Source organism: Esox lucius, chromosome 17 (assembly GCF_011004845.1).
Source record: "Esox lucius isolate fEsoLuc1 chromosome 17, fEsoLuc1.pri, whole genome shotgun sequence".
In the NCBI taxonomy this organism is placed as follows: Eukaryota; Metazoa; Chordata; class Actinopteri; order Esociformes; family Esocidae; genus Esox; species Esox lucius.
The window spans coordinates 35,559,890-35,575,924 of record NC_047585.1 but is presented as its reverse complement, the minus strand read 5'-3'; the positions used below and the strand labels follow the sequence as shown (position 1 = coordinate 35,575,924).

General features: G+C 40.9%; 1 protein-coding gene across 19 annotated transcripts in view; it reads left to right on the top strand.

Moving 5' to 3' along the window:
- nfasca (neurofascin homolog (chicken) a) overlaps positions 1-16,035 on the top strand; it is a 111,447-nt gene that overhangs the window by 22,581 nt on the left and 72,831 nt on the right. For 17 of the 19 annotated variants that reach the window (XM_020055574.2, XM_020055571.2, XM_034287529.1 and 14 more), the window contains exon 1: positions 14,100-14,421. The exons of the other annotated variants lie outside the window; for them this stretch is intronic. The gene's annotated coding sequence lies outside the window, so the exon portion shown is untranslated. Of the gene's footprint in view, positions 1-14,099; positions 14,422-16,035 lie in introns of those variants that run through there. 19 annotated transcript variants of the gene reach the window in all.

Here is a 16,035-nt window from a genome sequence, read left to right as displayed (position 1 = left end):
TAGAGCATACGTGTTCATTTCTTTTTTGTTCTGGCCCTCTGTGGAAATATAACCCACAACAACGGGCATTGTAAGTTCTGTGCACTTCATGTGCACGTCATGGGTCCGCGTTGACGAGTAACTGGATGACAACACAGCTCTTTTATGAAAAGGAAGACACAGCAGCAGCATGGCATAGACAATTAGCATGCTTATTCATGAAGAAATTTCCGATTTTTTTTTTCTTAGAATTTGAACGGAAAACCAATGTTTCAGAACCGGTCCCGGTCACCGCCCAGTGACGTGGTGGTAGCATGGATCCAAGCAGCCTTGACCAGACACTCTTTTTCCGCTCTGTCTCTCCAGCCATGGCCTGGTATATCTCCTCATAAAACCAGTCAGCCACTGCCTCCATGTCCACAGGTCTTATGGCCCCATTAAGTCACATATAAGAGTGTGTGTGTGTGTGTGTGTGATTCATGTGTCCCTTAGCTGTCCTCCTGCACATTGGTGTTTCAGAGAAAGCCCCGGAGATGAATGAAGTCGGGGCAGTCCTCGGCACCTCCAAGACCCTCCAGCAGAGCGCCCATCTGCCCAGCCCACCAGCCCCACCCAGGGCTCTCCCCTTTGGGGTTAACCTGCTGACATGTCCCCTGCTGCCCCAGGGTTCAGTGTCCAGAGAGGACGGCGATAGTCAGTAATACTGTTTCATTGTGGTCTGTGGCATGGCCTACATGCAATGCCCGCATTACAGTTATGCTCAAAAGTTTGCGTACCCTTGGAGAATTGGTAATATATGTACCATTTGTAAAGAAAACATGAGTGAGCAGGCAAAACACACATTTTATTTCTTATGGGATTCACATTCAACTTTAGGTCATAACAGAATGGCACAATCATAAAACAAAACATGGCAACAAAGAAAGAAAATGAACTGACCCCTTTAATTGCCATTTTCACCTGTCTGCATACATTTATTCCTTAATACTGTGTATTACCCCTTTAGCATCAATTACAGCATGCAATCTTTTGTAATAATTGTCTATGAAGCCCAGAATTCATGCCTCCAGGTCATGCAAAGTCTTTGGTTGTCTTGCATGAACCGCACGTTTGAGATCTCCCCAGAGTGGGTCGATGATGTTAAGGTCAGGAGTCTGTGATGGCCACTCCAGAACTGTAGGGTCAACTTGGCCTTGTGCTTAGGAACATTGTCGTGCTGGAATGTCCAAGAGTGTCCCATGTGCAGCTTTCGTGCAGAAGAATGCATATTATCTGCCAGTATTTTCTGATAACATGCTGCATTCATCTTGCCATGAATTTTCACAAGATTCCCCAAGCCTTTAGAGCTCACACCCCCCAAAACATCAGTGAGCCACCACCATGCTTCACAGTGGGGATGGTATTCTGTTCACTATAGACCTTATTGACTCCTCTCCAAACATAGCGCTTATGGTTGTGACCATAAAGAAATGTTTTGGTCTCGTCACTCCGAAGCTGTGAGGCGTGTCAAGTTGTTGTTCGGCTTATTGCAACCAGGCTTTTTTGAGGCATTGGCGCAGTAAAGGCTTCTTTCTGGCAACTCAACCATGAGGCTCATTTTTGTATTCAAGCATTGTCGTATTGTGTTCCTTGAAACAACCAGACTGTCTTTTTCCAGAGGAGCCTGTATTTCTCATGAGGTTACCTGTGGGTCTTTCTTTGTAACCCAAACAATTTTTCTGGCAGTTTTGGCTGAAATCTTTCTTCGTCTACCTGGCCTTGGCCTGGTAATAAGGGATCCCTGAATTATCCACTTTATTATAAGTGATTGAACAGTACTGACTGGCATTTGCAAGGCCTTGGATATCTTTATATATCCTTTTCCATCTTTATATAATTCCTTTACCTTGTTACACAGGTCTTTTGACATGGCTCAGTATCTATCTTGCTCAGTGCATCCACGTGAGAGCTGAAAAAGTCATTGAATATTTATTCACAGACACTAATTGCTATTTAAAACACCACAGGTGTGGGAAATTCACCTTTAATTGCCATTTTCGATTTGTTAGCTAGCGGGCAGCTGACGTTTGCTAGCGGTTAGCTGACGTTTTCTAGCTAGCTACAGTAATAAATCAACCAACTTTTGCAGCTCTTAGAATTCGAGTCAACGAGAGAAGCTTGCAATGCAATGCATGTAGTGTTCCTTACCTAGCAAGGTGACTGTTCAAATGCTGGCGTGAGTTCAAATGCTGCAGAGTACCGAAGTCACGTGCAAAAAAAACTCACGCTGGGGGGTCGGTAAGGGATATTTGAAACTCACGCGTGAAAAGGTTAAAAAGAAGCCAAACAACTATGTGATAATAAATGGCTTCATATGATCACTATCCTTGTATAATACAGTCATATTTTTAAAATCAATGCCAAAATGTCACAATTTCTGCCAGAGTATGCATATTTATGAGCACAACTGTATTACAGTCAAGAGCATAGGAGGCAGACCACCAGAGACACAACCCAGACAGACGCAGACTCTGATAAAGAGTGACAGGACACCCTATGCATTCACTGTGTCTGGTCAGAATGACTCATCGTTTATGGTCATTTGAACCCTTGATGTTCTGTAAATAGGCTTAAAGTCCTTGGTCAGTGGCCCTGAGCAGCAAAAGTAGAGAAAGTAATTTAAATTCTGTTGATTTTGTTGTTCATCCTTACCGGTCTAGTATAGATATCTGGTTGCTTCATGGTGGTAAAACCATGTAAAAGCTCATAAAGCCTGTCCTGAATTGGAGTGTAACTACGTTGTGGTATATCTTCATTCAGTGTTCTTCTAAATGCAGTTCTACAGTTTTCTATCAAGGCTAAACAAACAAATATAGTCCCACACACACACACAGACACACACACACTCTCACACACCCACCCACCCACACAAACACACTCACACCCCAACACACACACACACACATACACACACACTCACCCACCTACTCACCCACCTACCCATCCACACACAAACACCCACCCACACACACTCACACACCCACCCCCACACAAACACTCACATACCCACACACACACACTCACATACCCACCCACACACACACACTCACATACCCACCCACACACACACACACACACACACTTGGCGTATCTACAAACCTTGTGTTTAGTTGCTAATGAATCTCTCTCTTGCACATTGATTACTACAAGAGGAACAAAGGCTTCTGGGACATCCTGTTTGTCCCCCAGTGTTCCGCTCCAGGGGTCTAGGCCAGCTTAAACACTCTAATGCTGTTAGCTAGCGCTCCAATTATTATTTCATTTTTTCTCTTTCACTCCCTGCTCTCTTCATCACTTGTCTTCCTTGATCATTCATGTCTGTCTTTCTCAGTTTGATAGTAACTAGAAGCCCTGTATTCTCCTGTTAAACCCTGATGACAGACTCACCTCTCTCTGTCTCTACCATCTCTCTGTGTCTCTCTATCGACTCTCTCTGTGTCTCTCTATCGACTCTCTCTGTGTCTCTCTATGGTCTTTCTCTCGACTCTCTGTGTCTCTCTATGGTCTTTCTCTGTGTCTCTCTATGGTCGTTCTCTGTGTCTCTCTATGGTCTTTCTCTGTGTCTCTCTATGATCTTTCTCTGTGTCTCTCTATGGTCTTTCTCTGTGTCTCTCTATGGTCTTTCTCTGTGTCTCTCTATGGTCTTTCTCTGTGTCTCTCTATGGTCTTTCTCTGTGTCTCTCTATGGTCTTTCTCTGTGTCTCTCTATGGTCTTTCTCTGTGTCTCTCTATGGTCTTTCTCTGTGTCTCTCTATGGTCTTTCTCTGCCATTCTTCTGTCTCTAAACTGCCTGTCTCACTCTCATGTGTCTGCCTCTCACCCTTCCTTGTTTCAGGCAACCCCCTCCTTTTCTGTGTCGCTTTAAATATTTAAACAGCTCAATTAGTGTGGTACCTGATGCCGATCAGAGAAGCAGCCTTTTATGTTTGACTGTCTCTGTGTGTGTGTGTGAGTGTGTGTGTGTGTGTGTGTCAACCCTCTTTGCTAGCCCCTTGTGTACTGTAAAACAAAACAAGCTTGGACACACAGACAATAGTGGCTAGTCTCTTTATCCCCCATGTTTTTCTCTTTCCTCTCTGTATGCAGACCCTTCACCCACCACACAGAGGCCCCCCCTTTAACCAGTACCTCTGGGCTAGCTAGCACAGGGCCCACACTACAGACGGAATGTGATACATTCTCCCTCCACCGATAGAGAAAACCCACTGTGGCCTTTAGAAACACAGACATAACACATCCAAGCCAACAGTGTGTGTGTGTGTGTGTGTGTGGGTGGGTGTGAAATGTTTTTTTCCATATCACAACTCCCCCGGAGACACCCTCAGAGAGTGAGGTCACAGCCATGGAGTCAACCATTATTGTCAGGGAACAATTAAGCTTAACCTTTAAATGTATACAAGGACCCTGTTTTAATTAATTTGATTCAGTCTGTTATAAGAACGGTAGCCCTCAATGGGGTCTGTCGCCAGGTGTCTTACAACTTTTAGTGTGACCTACTAACATGGAAATCTGCTTATTTTTTTTCTTCTTCATGTAACCTATTAAATAATTAAGTGGTGCTAATGTGGGTTTAAATTTGAATCATGAAAATAACTATAGTTGGCACCCTATTTTATATTACATAAAAACCTCTACCCATAAAAAAAAGATGGTTGAAAGCTGGTATACAGTATCTCACAAAAGTGAGTACACCCCTCACATTTTTGTAAATATTTGATTATATCTTTTCATGTGACAACACTGAAGAAATGGCACTTGTAAAGCCATGTTGAACTTCCAGTGACCAGTCTGAGGGAGGGTAAGAGCGATAACACCAAATTTAACACACCTGCTCCCCATTCATACCTGAGACCTTGTAACGCTAATGAGTCACCTGACACCGAGAAGGGAAAATGGCTAATTGGGCCCAATTTGGACATTTTCAGTTAGGGGTGTACTCACTATTGTTGCCCGTGGTCTAGACATGAATGGCTGTGTGTTGAGTTATTCTGAGGGGACAGCAAATTTACACTTATACAAGCAGTACACCCACTACTTTACATTGTAGCAAAGTGTAATTTCTTCAGTGTTGTCACATGAAAAGATATAATCAAATATTTACATAAATGTGAGGGGCGGGCTCACTTTTGTGAGATACTGTACAACTTGAAGGGCGTGTCTACTTAGCACAGATCACATTTCCACGTGAACCCACATGCCAGATGGTTTCATTTCATATGCCTGAGGTTGTCAGAGTGACCTACAGAGAGAGAATGTAACCACAGAGGTTTCTGTTGTTCTCGTCATCTAGGTACATTTAACTTCCAATGAAACATACATTTCTCGATTGCTTACAAGAATGCAACATGCACCCCCAAAACTCACTAAAACCCCCGAAACGCTTTATACATGTCTCAAAACAAGCTTGTTCCACCAAAACACTGGCAACAATCCTCACTCAGAAACACACACTGTCACTAATAACACACTGACCTAAAAAACACTAACAACAGGGATCATTACATAAATTATAAAGTTTTATCTTGCAGGTTTTTCAAAATAATTTTTCACATAAATCAGTATTTGATCATAGAATAAGAAAAACACCTCACTTTAATGACTTTACTAAAGTATATGGAACAAGAATGAATCTCAAATGCAGCAATTTGAAGGAATATCCTTTAAATTTTCTACATCCTGTAGAAAACATACATGTGTTTTTGCCAGGTTGAATCCAGCTTCATCCACAAAGATGAATTTATGTGCAGTTTGACTGTCTTCCATCTCCATTACTCTAAAAAAAACAGTAGATCCATAGTTTTACAGTACTTTACAGTATGTGTAAATACCCTGTTTGGTTATTGAACAGACATCTTACCTGGATATATTGATCCCGGAGTTCTTTCACACATTCGCCATTTCTGTCAAAGGGCACAATGTACAACACTTGGGTCGGTTTTCAGTTGAAACTGCAATCAACTGTATTTGGAGTGACTAAATATTCTAACATAATTAACATTTTCTAACAAATATCAAAAATTAAAAAATGTCTTTATATTTCAATATGGTTACTGCAGAAATGCACAACAGTTGCCATCCTTCTGTTTTGAATGTGTTTTTAACCATTTTGAGAACAGTGTTTAAGCATTGGAGAAAACCTGTGCTGTGAATATATTTTTTTGCTGGTGGTTGAGTTTGAATGAGAAAAGAGTTCATGGGTTTTGGGGAAATGTGTTCATTGAATTCATTTTGTGTGAAAGCAATGAGAAATGATTCAGTTTGGTTCGCATACACTTCCGTTTGGCTGACTGTGTCAAGAGTTTTGTTACTGTAACTTCTGTACTGTTCCATGCTTGTAAGCAATTGGGAAAAAACTGTAACAGTCTGTAAAAATCTGTTGTGTTGCTATGCGTCCGAGTGAGATCGTATTACAGTTTTTTACAGTTGCTAGGACACATTTCCCAGTACTTAGGTCACTTTTTCAAAACTCTTCACACAGTTCTCCAAACCAACTTTCAGCTCGGCACAGCAGTTCATTTCACTTTCAAAATGCACTAAAACTACCAAATCACTTCATACATGTCTCAAATCAACTCATTCTTCCAGAACACTAGCAAAGGTTGACAGACAACAAACACACTTTGTCACCCACAAAACAATGACCTAAAAAACACTAACAACAGGTGGCATTTTACAATTTTTTCTTGTATAAAACAAGGACACATCTCTGTTTATAATTCACTGCAATGTATGTTACTGGAATGAATCAGACATGATTCAGAAAGCCACAATATGTTTTATGTCTTTTATTAATTATTTATTTTTTGCAGTAATTCCAAAATACAAAAATTTGTATACACACCATCCACTGATACAATAGTAATGCTAATCTACTCGGTCTTCTCCATTTGGCCACAGGTTCTCATCCACATCACATCTTATGTCATCTAGGGCAATACACCTAGGAAAGAATCTTCTGCCATGCCTGATCCATCCCTGACAATCTTCTGCTGTTATGTCCAGGCATCCAGCTTTCATTGCGTCCAGGAGGGATATTTGATCTTGTGGATGGTGGTCATAAACCTTCCACCTCCCTGAGGAAAATAATTCCTCTATGGGGTTGAGGAATGGAGAGTAAGGTGGGAGGAAAAGTGACACCATTCTGGGATGGGCTTCAAACCACTCGGTGACTGCACGGGAGTGGTGAAATGCCACATTGTCCCATACAATTATAAATGTTGGCTGATTTCTTCTCTCCATCCCTTTCCTCACCTAGCACAACCCTTCCATAGAGGTCATGCAGGAACGCAAGGAGACATTCAGTGTTGTATGGCCCAATTAGTGGTTTGCAGAGGTGGGGGACTCGAGTCACATGACTTGACTCGAGTCTGACTCGAGTCACAATTTTCAGGACTTGTGACTTGCTTGATTAAAGTATGAAAATGACTTGACTTGACTTTGACTTGAGAGCAAGTTACTTGAGACTTGACTTGACTTGAAGTGGAAGACTCGACAATGACTTGAACTTATAATAAACAAACAGGAATACAATTATTTTATATGTTGTGACATCAGCACCACTAATCAGCGTATGTGCCTTTAACGCTGCACAATTCAAACCGCGCCAAACATGGCAGTAACGTTAGTCGAGCTCCACAAACAGTATCGTTTGGATACAAGGACTTTGAACTGGAACGTGTGGATAAAAAAATATTTGCCAGATGCAAAATATGCAACAACGTCAAATTTCATTCGTCATTTTAAGAACCACAAGGAAAGGTAAGAAAGTAATCTCTTTATATTCAGTTTCACTAAGATCTATAACGATTAAGTTACTAATGTAATGAATTAATCTTTTGTTTGTTGCATATTATGTTTGGTTTTTTCTTGTTAGAAATGTGACCATTATCATTTCTGAAAACGTCTGGTAAATAGATGTAAGGGAATTTGACTATAACAGTGGCATAGCCTGAATTTTACAGTTTTTTACAATCGCTATGACAGTTTTTTCAATACATTTAACAAGTTTCCTAAACTCTTAACGCACCAACACACCTAAAACACACAATTGGCAAAACGGTTAATTTCATGCTCAAAATCACACATTGTAAACTAAACTCCAAAACTAATTTACAAAATACAATAATACACTAACACAATACACTATGTCTAACAAAACACTGCAAACATGTTTCAAAATCAAATAATTATTCAAAACACTAACACTCTCTTCCAACAGGAACATTTAGTCAATCATAACACAATGACAAAAAAAACACTATCATCAGCTGAAATTACAGAAACTGCATTATTTTATGTATCAGGTCTGCCCTTATACAATAGTATATTGTATTGATCATAGATTGTGTTTTGCACTGCAGTTTCTTTTGATGCCTCTCTACATTTTTGTTTTGTTGGGTTTAGTAAATGCATGCATTTTGTTTCTTTTGCTGCAGAAATTCAATACAAAAAATGAATGACCATCTTAGAGTAGCTTTATAGAATGTGCAGTTTATGAAAAAAAAAAGACAGAGACAGAATTGCTGCAGGATATACAAACAGAAAAAGCACTGGAATAATAATAACAAAAACAAAGTAATCTTCTAATCTGCCCGGTCTTCTGCATTTCCATTGCCACATGTTCTCATCCTCTACCTTGCCCCACTCCTCTCCCTTGTCCTTGCCCCACTCCTCTCCCTTGTCCTTGTCCTTGCCCCACTCCTCTCCCTTGTCCTTGTCCTTGTGCTTGTCCCACTCCTCTCCCTTGTCCTTGTCCCACTCCTCTCCCTTGTCCTGGTACTCATCTTCCTCTCCGTTGTGCAGGCATTTCTTTCTTTCTTTCTTTCTTTCTTTCTTTCTTTCTTTCTTTCTTTCTTTCTTTCTTTCTTTCTTTCTTTCTTTCTTTCTTTCTTTCTTTCTTTCTTTCTTTCTTTCTTTCTTTCTTTCTTTCTTTCTTTCTTTCTTTCTTTCTTTCTTTCTTTCTTTCTTTCTTTCTTTCTTTCTTTCTTTCTTTCTTTCTTTCTTTCTTTCTTTCTTTCTTTCTTTCTTTCTTTCTTTCTTCTTTCTTTTCTTTCTTTCTTTCTTTCTTTCTTTCTTTCTTTCTTTCTTTCTTTCTTTCTTTCTTTCTTTCTTTCTTTCTTTCTTTCTTTCTTTCTTCTTTCTTTCTTTCTTTCTTTCTTTCTTTCTTTCTTTCTTCTTTCTTTCTTTCTTTCTTTCTTTCTTTCTTTCTTTCTTTCTTTCTTTGTGTTGCTCCATATTGTTCCTTTTCCACATAAAATCAGCCCAAAGAGTACTCTTTTAGAACATATGATCATGCGATTGAAAGAACCTCAACACCTGAGTGTGCTTCCTAGATGGGAATCAGCTGTGATTTATATATTTGCATAACTTCAATAAGCTGTAGGTTTAGAACATGGTGTTATCTGTTCTGACATACAGTGTGAAAGCATTTGTAAATTTGACTGTAAAATTACATTGTTTTGGTCTTGGTTGAGCTTGTGTGTAAAAGAAGTTCAAGCATTTTAAATTTGTGTTAACTGTATGCATTTTGTGTCAAAGCAACAAGAAATGTGTTAATTGTATAGCCTACAAAGATGGATGTTGTGCTAGCCGTGTTAAGAGTTTAGGAAACTTGTTAAATGTATTGAAAAAACTGTCATAGCGATTGTAAAAAACTGTAATGTTGATGGGCATCTTAAAATGAGCGGGCATGTATATTATTACACGTAGGCTATAATATCTGTATTAAATGTGCGCATTTTCAAGTGTTTGTGGACTGCGCGTGGAAACTTAAAAGCATTGTGCTTACACCATAACAGTTAACTTTACTGCATGAAAGGCTAACATGGAGGCGCCGATGTGATTACTAGCACCTAAACATTTCGAAGAGTTTTATTTTTTTACTCATACAGACAAGAATAATTACAGCGTAATTACATATTAGGCAGTTTTTCAGTCACAATAATTAGTTTATAAGGTTGTTATTATTAGCCCTTATTACATGGATTGGCTGAATTCCAGTGCAGAATGCGTGTTATTTCTTCAGACCGTTGCCATGAAAAACAGCACGTTGCTATGGACGCAGCAGGATTCTAACCAGAGGCCGAACGGTATTTGATTTTGAAATCGAGCTTCGCACCGAGCGCATGTCAGAAACAGAGGACAGTGTGTGTGTGTGTGTGTGTGTGTGTTCATCTCTTTAGTACTGTGACTTGACTTGACTTGAAACTTATAAGGACTCGACTTGACTTGCTTAGGGTGAACCCTTGACCCTTGAGACTTGACTCGAGACTTGATGGTTAAGACTTGAGACTTGCTTGGACTTGACCATGTGTGACTTGTCCCCATCTCTGGTGGTTTGTGTAACAGCAGTCCATATTGCTGCGCACATTGTGATGTTGGCAGTCCTCTGGCCGGGGACATCCACTGTGGCTCTCTTCCCAATCATGTTCAGAGTTCCTCTCAAAAGACACAGTGTACAACTGCTTCATCCTTACCTGATGTTTTTTCAGGACTCTAGAAATAGTTGTTATGCTTACACTGTGAATATTTGCAAAAGTAACGTTGTCTGCCAAGACTCTGTCTCGAATCTCAATGAGTTTTATGTCATTGTTTCTGATGACCACATCAACAATGGCAGTTTCCTGCACATCAGTGAACATCCTTCCTCTCCCACCTGTGTGAGGTAACCATTGAGTCCTAAGCAGATATGCAAAAGCAATTACACAAAAGTCTATTTACTTCTGTAATGTGCAACTCAGTCAAATGCCCTTGCAGAATACAAGTTACCTGTTGGTTTGCTGGAAAACTCTAACAATAGATGCCATTGTTTGGCTGCACTCTCTGACCAGCCTCTCTCATTGAGAGACCATGATTTACTACATGATCAATTACAGTAGCTCAGATCTCATCTGAGACTACAGCTCTTGATCTTCCTCTTATTCTTCTTCCACCACACATACGTGTTCCTCGCCCCCACCCAGCCACTCTTCTTCCTCTTTCAGCCACTTGTCTATTTCTGGCTGGGTCCATTTTCTGGCTGGGTCCACATCACAATGCAAAACTACTCAGCAGTTGTCTCCTTTTTGTAAAGAAATTGAAAGAGTAACAACTGTGTAGATGTTCATCTACAATGAGAATCAGCTGTGGTTGGTCCAATTGACCAAGTGTTTTTATAGCATCTCATTTCAAGATTTAAAATATATTTCATTAAAATATGACTGTAGAATTGTAGCAAATTCCTGTCATATTCGGCTTTGTATTATGTTATTGTTTTGAACTTAAGTTTAACAGTTTTGAAAACAGCATGTAAGCATGTGCAAATTGGCCTGTAAGTACACAGAGTTTTGGCGGTTGTTGTGTCGAAGTGAGAAAATAATTAATATAATTTGAAAGATGTAGTCATTGAATGCATTTTGTGCCAAAGCAATGATAATTGATCCTCAGTTTAGCCCACTTATACTTCTGTTGTGCTCACTGTGTGAAGAGTTTTGAAAAAGTGACCTAAGTATTGGAAAATGTGTCCTAGCGACTGTAAAAAACTGTAAGTGCTTTTGCTCAAGGGCAGCTAGATGGATTGCCTTGTCGATTTGAATGACCAGCCTTTGTGTGTGCTTGTGTGCGTGAGCATGAATTTTGAAAGCAGGTTTTGCTAAGTTTTTTCCCAAAATGGCCAACACTCCTGTAACCATAAACATAACAGTACAGAACAGACTAAAGAATGTCTAGTTGAATGTTAACGATCATGGACTGGATATATTACACCGTACCACTATGCTCTAAGCATCCATTACTCTCTATGTTCTCTAGCTTGTTCACTCAGGCAGAGGTTGTAGGGAAGGTCAGAGGGAGGTGTTCATGGAGTGGTAGGTCCTGTCTTTGATTTGTCCACACATAAAGGGGACATTTTTTGATATTAGAATCCTTTTTCAAATGTACATTTGATTTGTGGATTGCATGATAGTTATAAAGTGATAGTAGTAACTAAAATCGACAGGAATAATTGGTAAGAAAATAGTACACAAAAAATAAACAATATCATCAGACAGGTGTTCTGCTATGTTACAGTGATTGCACAGCCATTCATATAGGGAGATGTGTGTTACTACAACATTAACCAGTTACTACAACATCAACCAGTTACTACAACATCAACCAGTTACTACAACATCAACCAGTTACTACAACATTAACCAGTTACTACAACATCAACCAGTTACTACAACATCAACCAGTTACTACAACATTAACCAGTTACTACAACATCAACCAGTTACTACAACATCAACTAGTTACTAACACAGCCTCTTAAACTCTGATGTTGGTTGACACTGTCTTGGAAGAGGGTGGAAGTTGTGAAAAGGTGGTGTGATAAGAAACAACCAATAGATGTTGTCATCAGAGATCTTTAATAAGCTTTCTGTCAGATTCCCATATTTTCTATATTTACCAGCCACTATAATCTATTATCAGCCACTTTCTTTTTACTTTTTCTGTGCATGTATTGTTGACAATTTGTGTGTACTTATAGTGGGCTAGTTGTGTGTTTCTGTGTGGAGGCACAGTGTCAATGAGTCAAGAGAGAGAGAGAGAGAGAGAGTGTTTCCTGTCTGTTTGTACCTCTGAGTGTGTGTTTCATGTCTGTTTGTACCTCTGAGTGTGTGTTTCATGTCTGTTTGTACTTCTGAGTGTGTGTTTCATGTCTGTTTGTACCTCTGAGTGTGTTTCATGTCTGTTTGTACCTTTGAGTGTGTTTCATGTCTGTTTGTACCTCTGAGTGTGTTTCATGTCTGTTTGTACCTTTGAGTGTGTTTCATGTCTGTTTGTACCTCTGAGTGTGTTTCATGTCTGTTTGTATCTTTGAGTGTGTTTCATGTCTGTTTGTACCTCTGAGTGTGTTTCATGTCTGTTTGTACCTCTGAGTGTGTTTCATGTCTGTTTGTACCTCTGAGTGTGTTTCATGTCTGTTTGTACCTCTGAGTGTGTTTCATGTCTGTTTGTACCTTTGAGGGTGTGTTTCATGTCTGTTTGTACTTCTGAGTGTGTGTTTCATGTCTGTTTGTACCTCTGAGTGTGTTTCATGTCTGTTTGTACCTTTGAGTGTGCGGAAGGGAGGTGGTTGTTAGAGACTTAATGTATGCTTTAATCATATGCAAGGATTTGCATTGTACTGGTGGAAAAGGGTGGGGGTTATTGATTGGTTGGTTGCATGTGTTCCGGGGCAGTTGATTGGATGGGGATGGGATGAGTGAGCAATGGACAGACGGGAGGCGAGATGCCGGCCAAGGTGACGAGGTCAAACCAAGATGCTACGGGGGATTTCTAACCCCTTCCACACCCATCTCATCCCCCCGCCAATCTCCTAAACGAGACCGGACCCCTCTGCACCCAACCTGACCCCCCAAGCAGAACCAGGACACTGTTAGGGATATTTAACAGGCTGTGCCCTGACCCCCCAGCAGAACCAGGACACTGTTAGTGATATATAACAGGCTCTGCCCTGACCCCCTCCAGCAGAGCCAGGACACTGTTAGTGATATATAACAGGCTCTGCCCTCTGACCCCCCCAACAGAACCAGGACGCTGTTAGTGATATATAACATTTTCCACGTGTCTATCCAAACACACATCCTAACACCCCCCTCCACACTCCAGATGCACACACACTCCACACTACTCTGTTTAGACACACCTACCAACAGACCCTCTCTGGTCTACCTGCCCCCTCCAGCCATGAGAAGGCAGCTGTCCCCCCCAGCTGAGGGTCAACCACGGTGGGCTACAACCCCAGCTACGCCCGGGGGTTGGGCCAACACGCATGAATAAAGTCTGGGTGTGTTAGTATACATGTGTTTGTATGTGATCGACTGTTTCTATACTGTAGGTGTGTGTGTGTGTGTGCACGTGTGTGTGTGTAAGCTGTGAGTGTGTGAATGCGTGCGATTGAGCATGCATGCGTTTTTCTGAGCATGCCGGGGGAGGAGGCATGCCCTGGGTCTAATGAATAATTCATGAGGTGGGCAGGGAGAAAGGGAAGGGGGCGGTGGCAGATGGAGGATTGACGCGTGTGTGTGTGTGTGTGTGTGTGTGTGAAACGAATCAGAGTGAGAGGGACATAGAGGGAGAGTTAGCGGAGGCATCAGGCCATCTGTAATGTTATCAAATCAACTTGCTCGGTCTTACTTCCCCTGTCAATGGATGTTGAGGACAAGCAGGACTAACTCAGGCTGACTCAGGCTATCTCAGGCTAACTCAGGCTATCTCAGGCTAATTCAGGCTGACTCAGGCTAACTCAGGGTTATTGTCCTGGATGTAGTGGACAGTTCTGTGTCTCATCACTGAGGATCACAGCAACACTTCCTGGGATGGGGAAGCAGTGTTCTGTAGTGGAGCTCATATTCGCCTGGTCATCTACACGCCTCACAGGTAATCTGTCTTTCCTTAGCAGTATGTGTGCCTGTGTGTGTGTGTGTGTGTGTATGTGTGCGTGTACGTGCGTTGTGCTGTCTTTACCCGATGGAATAGGTTTTTGTTTGAGTGCTCCGCTCTGGCAGATTCAAAGAAAGACACAGGGATGGTAATTGCTGTGTGTTTGAGGGTGTGTGTGAGCGTGTTCTCATTTGTGTATTGTGGTTTGGCTCCTACCTGTCTCTGTGTTTCCTTTCATTGTACCCAGCTATGGTGCCTATGCCCTGTTCTGTGGGAATCTGCTTTGTATGATCATAACATGCACATTCTACATGTTGTCTTCTTCTTCATCCTTAGAATCCTCTCTTTCATCCACATGGGTTTCATCACTTCACTTCAATTACTGACTTATTAATAAGAGCGTGCTGTTTAAGACGCTCTCTCATGGCAATCTTTCTCTCTCACTCTCTTTCTCTCTCTCTCTCTCTCTCTCTCTCTTATATACTTTTATATATCTATATACTTTTATATATCTATATACTTTTATATATATATAAGTATACTTATATGTATAAATAGTATAAGTGTTAATAATGTGAAGCAGTTTCATTACTAATAGATGCACAGAAAAACACAGACAAAACAGTCATGTGTCTGACACAATGGATTGCTGGTATTGATGTGGGTTTGGGACCCCTGGCTGGTTCTATGAACCATGTCAGTTTAGTCAAGTGTTCACATGCCGCTGCCCATCATTTTCTTTAACAGTCAGTCAGTCTGGTTGTCCGTGTGGTGGTCTGGCTGTCTGTCTTGGCTGTTTTTCCCCGGCTTTCTGTCGGACATGTTTTCTGTCTCTATTGTCTGTCTGCGTGTCTGTCTCTTTGTCTGTCTGACCCTCTGCTTATCTGTCTGTCTGTTTTCCTAGTGTATGTGTGTACTGTCTATGGCTGCTGCCTCTTGTGTGTTCTGGGTTATGTGAAGGGTTTGTTTATAATACCTATAGTTGAATACTGTATGCTTCATGACCCATGCATTGCTTAAGTTCTGTGTTATACAAGAGTAAAGAGGAGAGGGACACTGTGAAATTTGGTAGTGCAAAAAGCTGTGTACTGAACCTCTCTGTAAGCCCATTTCTTATGTACATTGTGGCTAATGTGAGAGCGTGATGGAAACTGTCACCTGATACACTGCCTTGCTTCATAGAAATGTCAATTCTGCGATAAACGGTTTGTCTGCCTGAGCACTCGAAACTGTTCAAACTGGTGTACACTGACTTTTGATGTTTGTCATGGTTTACTTTGACCTTGTATGGATGGTAGTACTACCTCACCTTCCTTATATCTGTGAAGTAAATATTTTTTGATACTCTTGACTCATGACAATCTTTTTCAGTAAGATTAGAAGAATTTCCACAACAGCAGTTTTCCAGCTTTGAGCCATTGTCTAACTGCGTGCACACACAGATACACACACACACACACACACGAAGGCAGACACCCACAAATATATCTGCATGCACACACACAGACACACCCGCACACACACAAACTCAGCAGAACTGGAGCCTGTAGTCATGGCAATGTCATCATGAGGTTGTTATAACATTGATGCTGTTGAGTAAGGTTTATTACT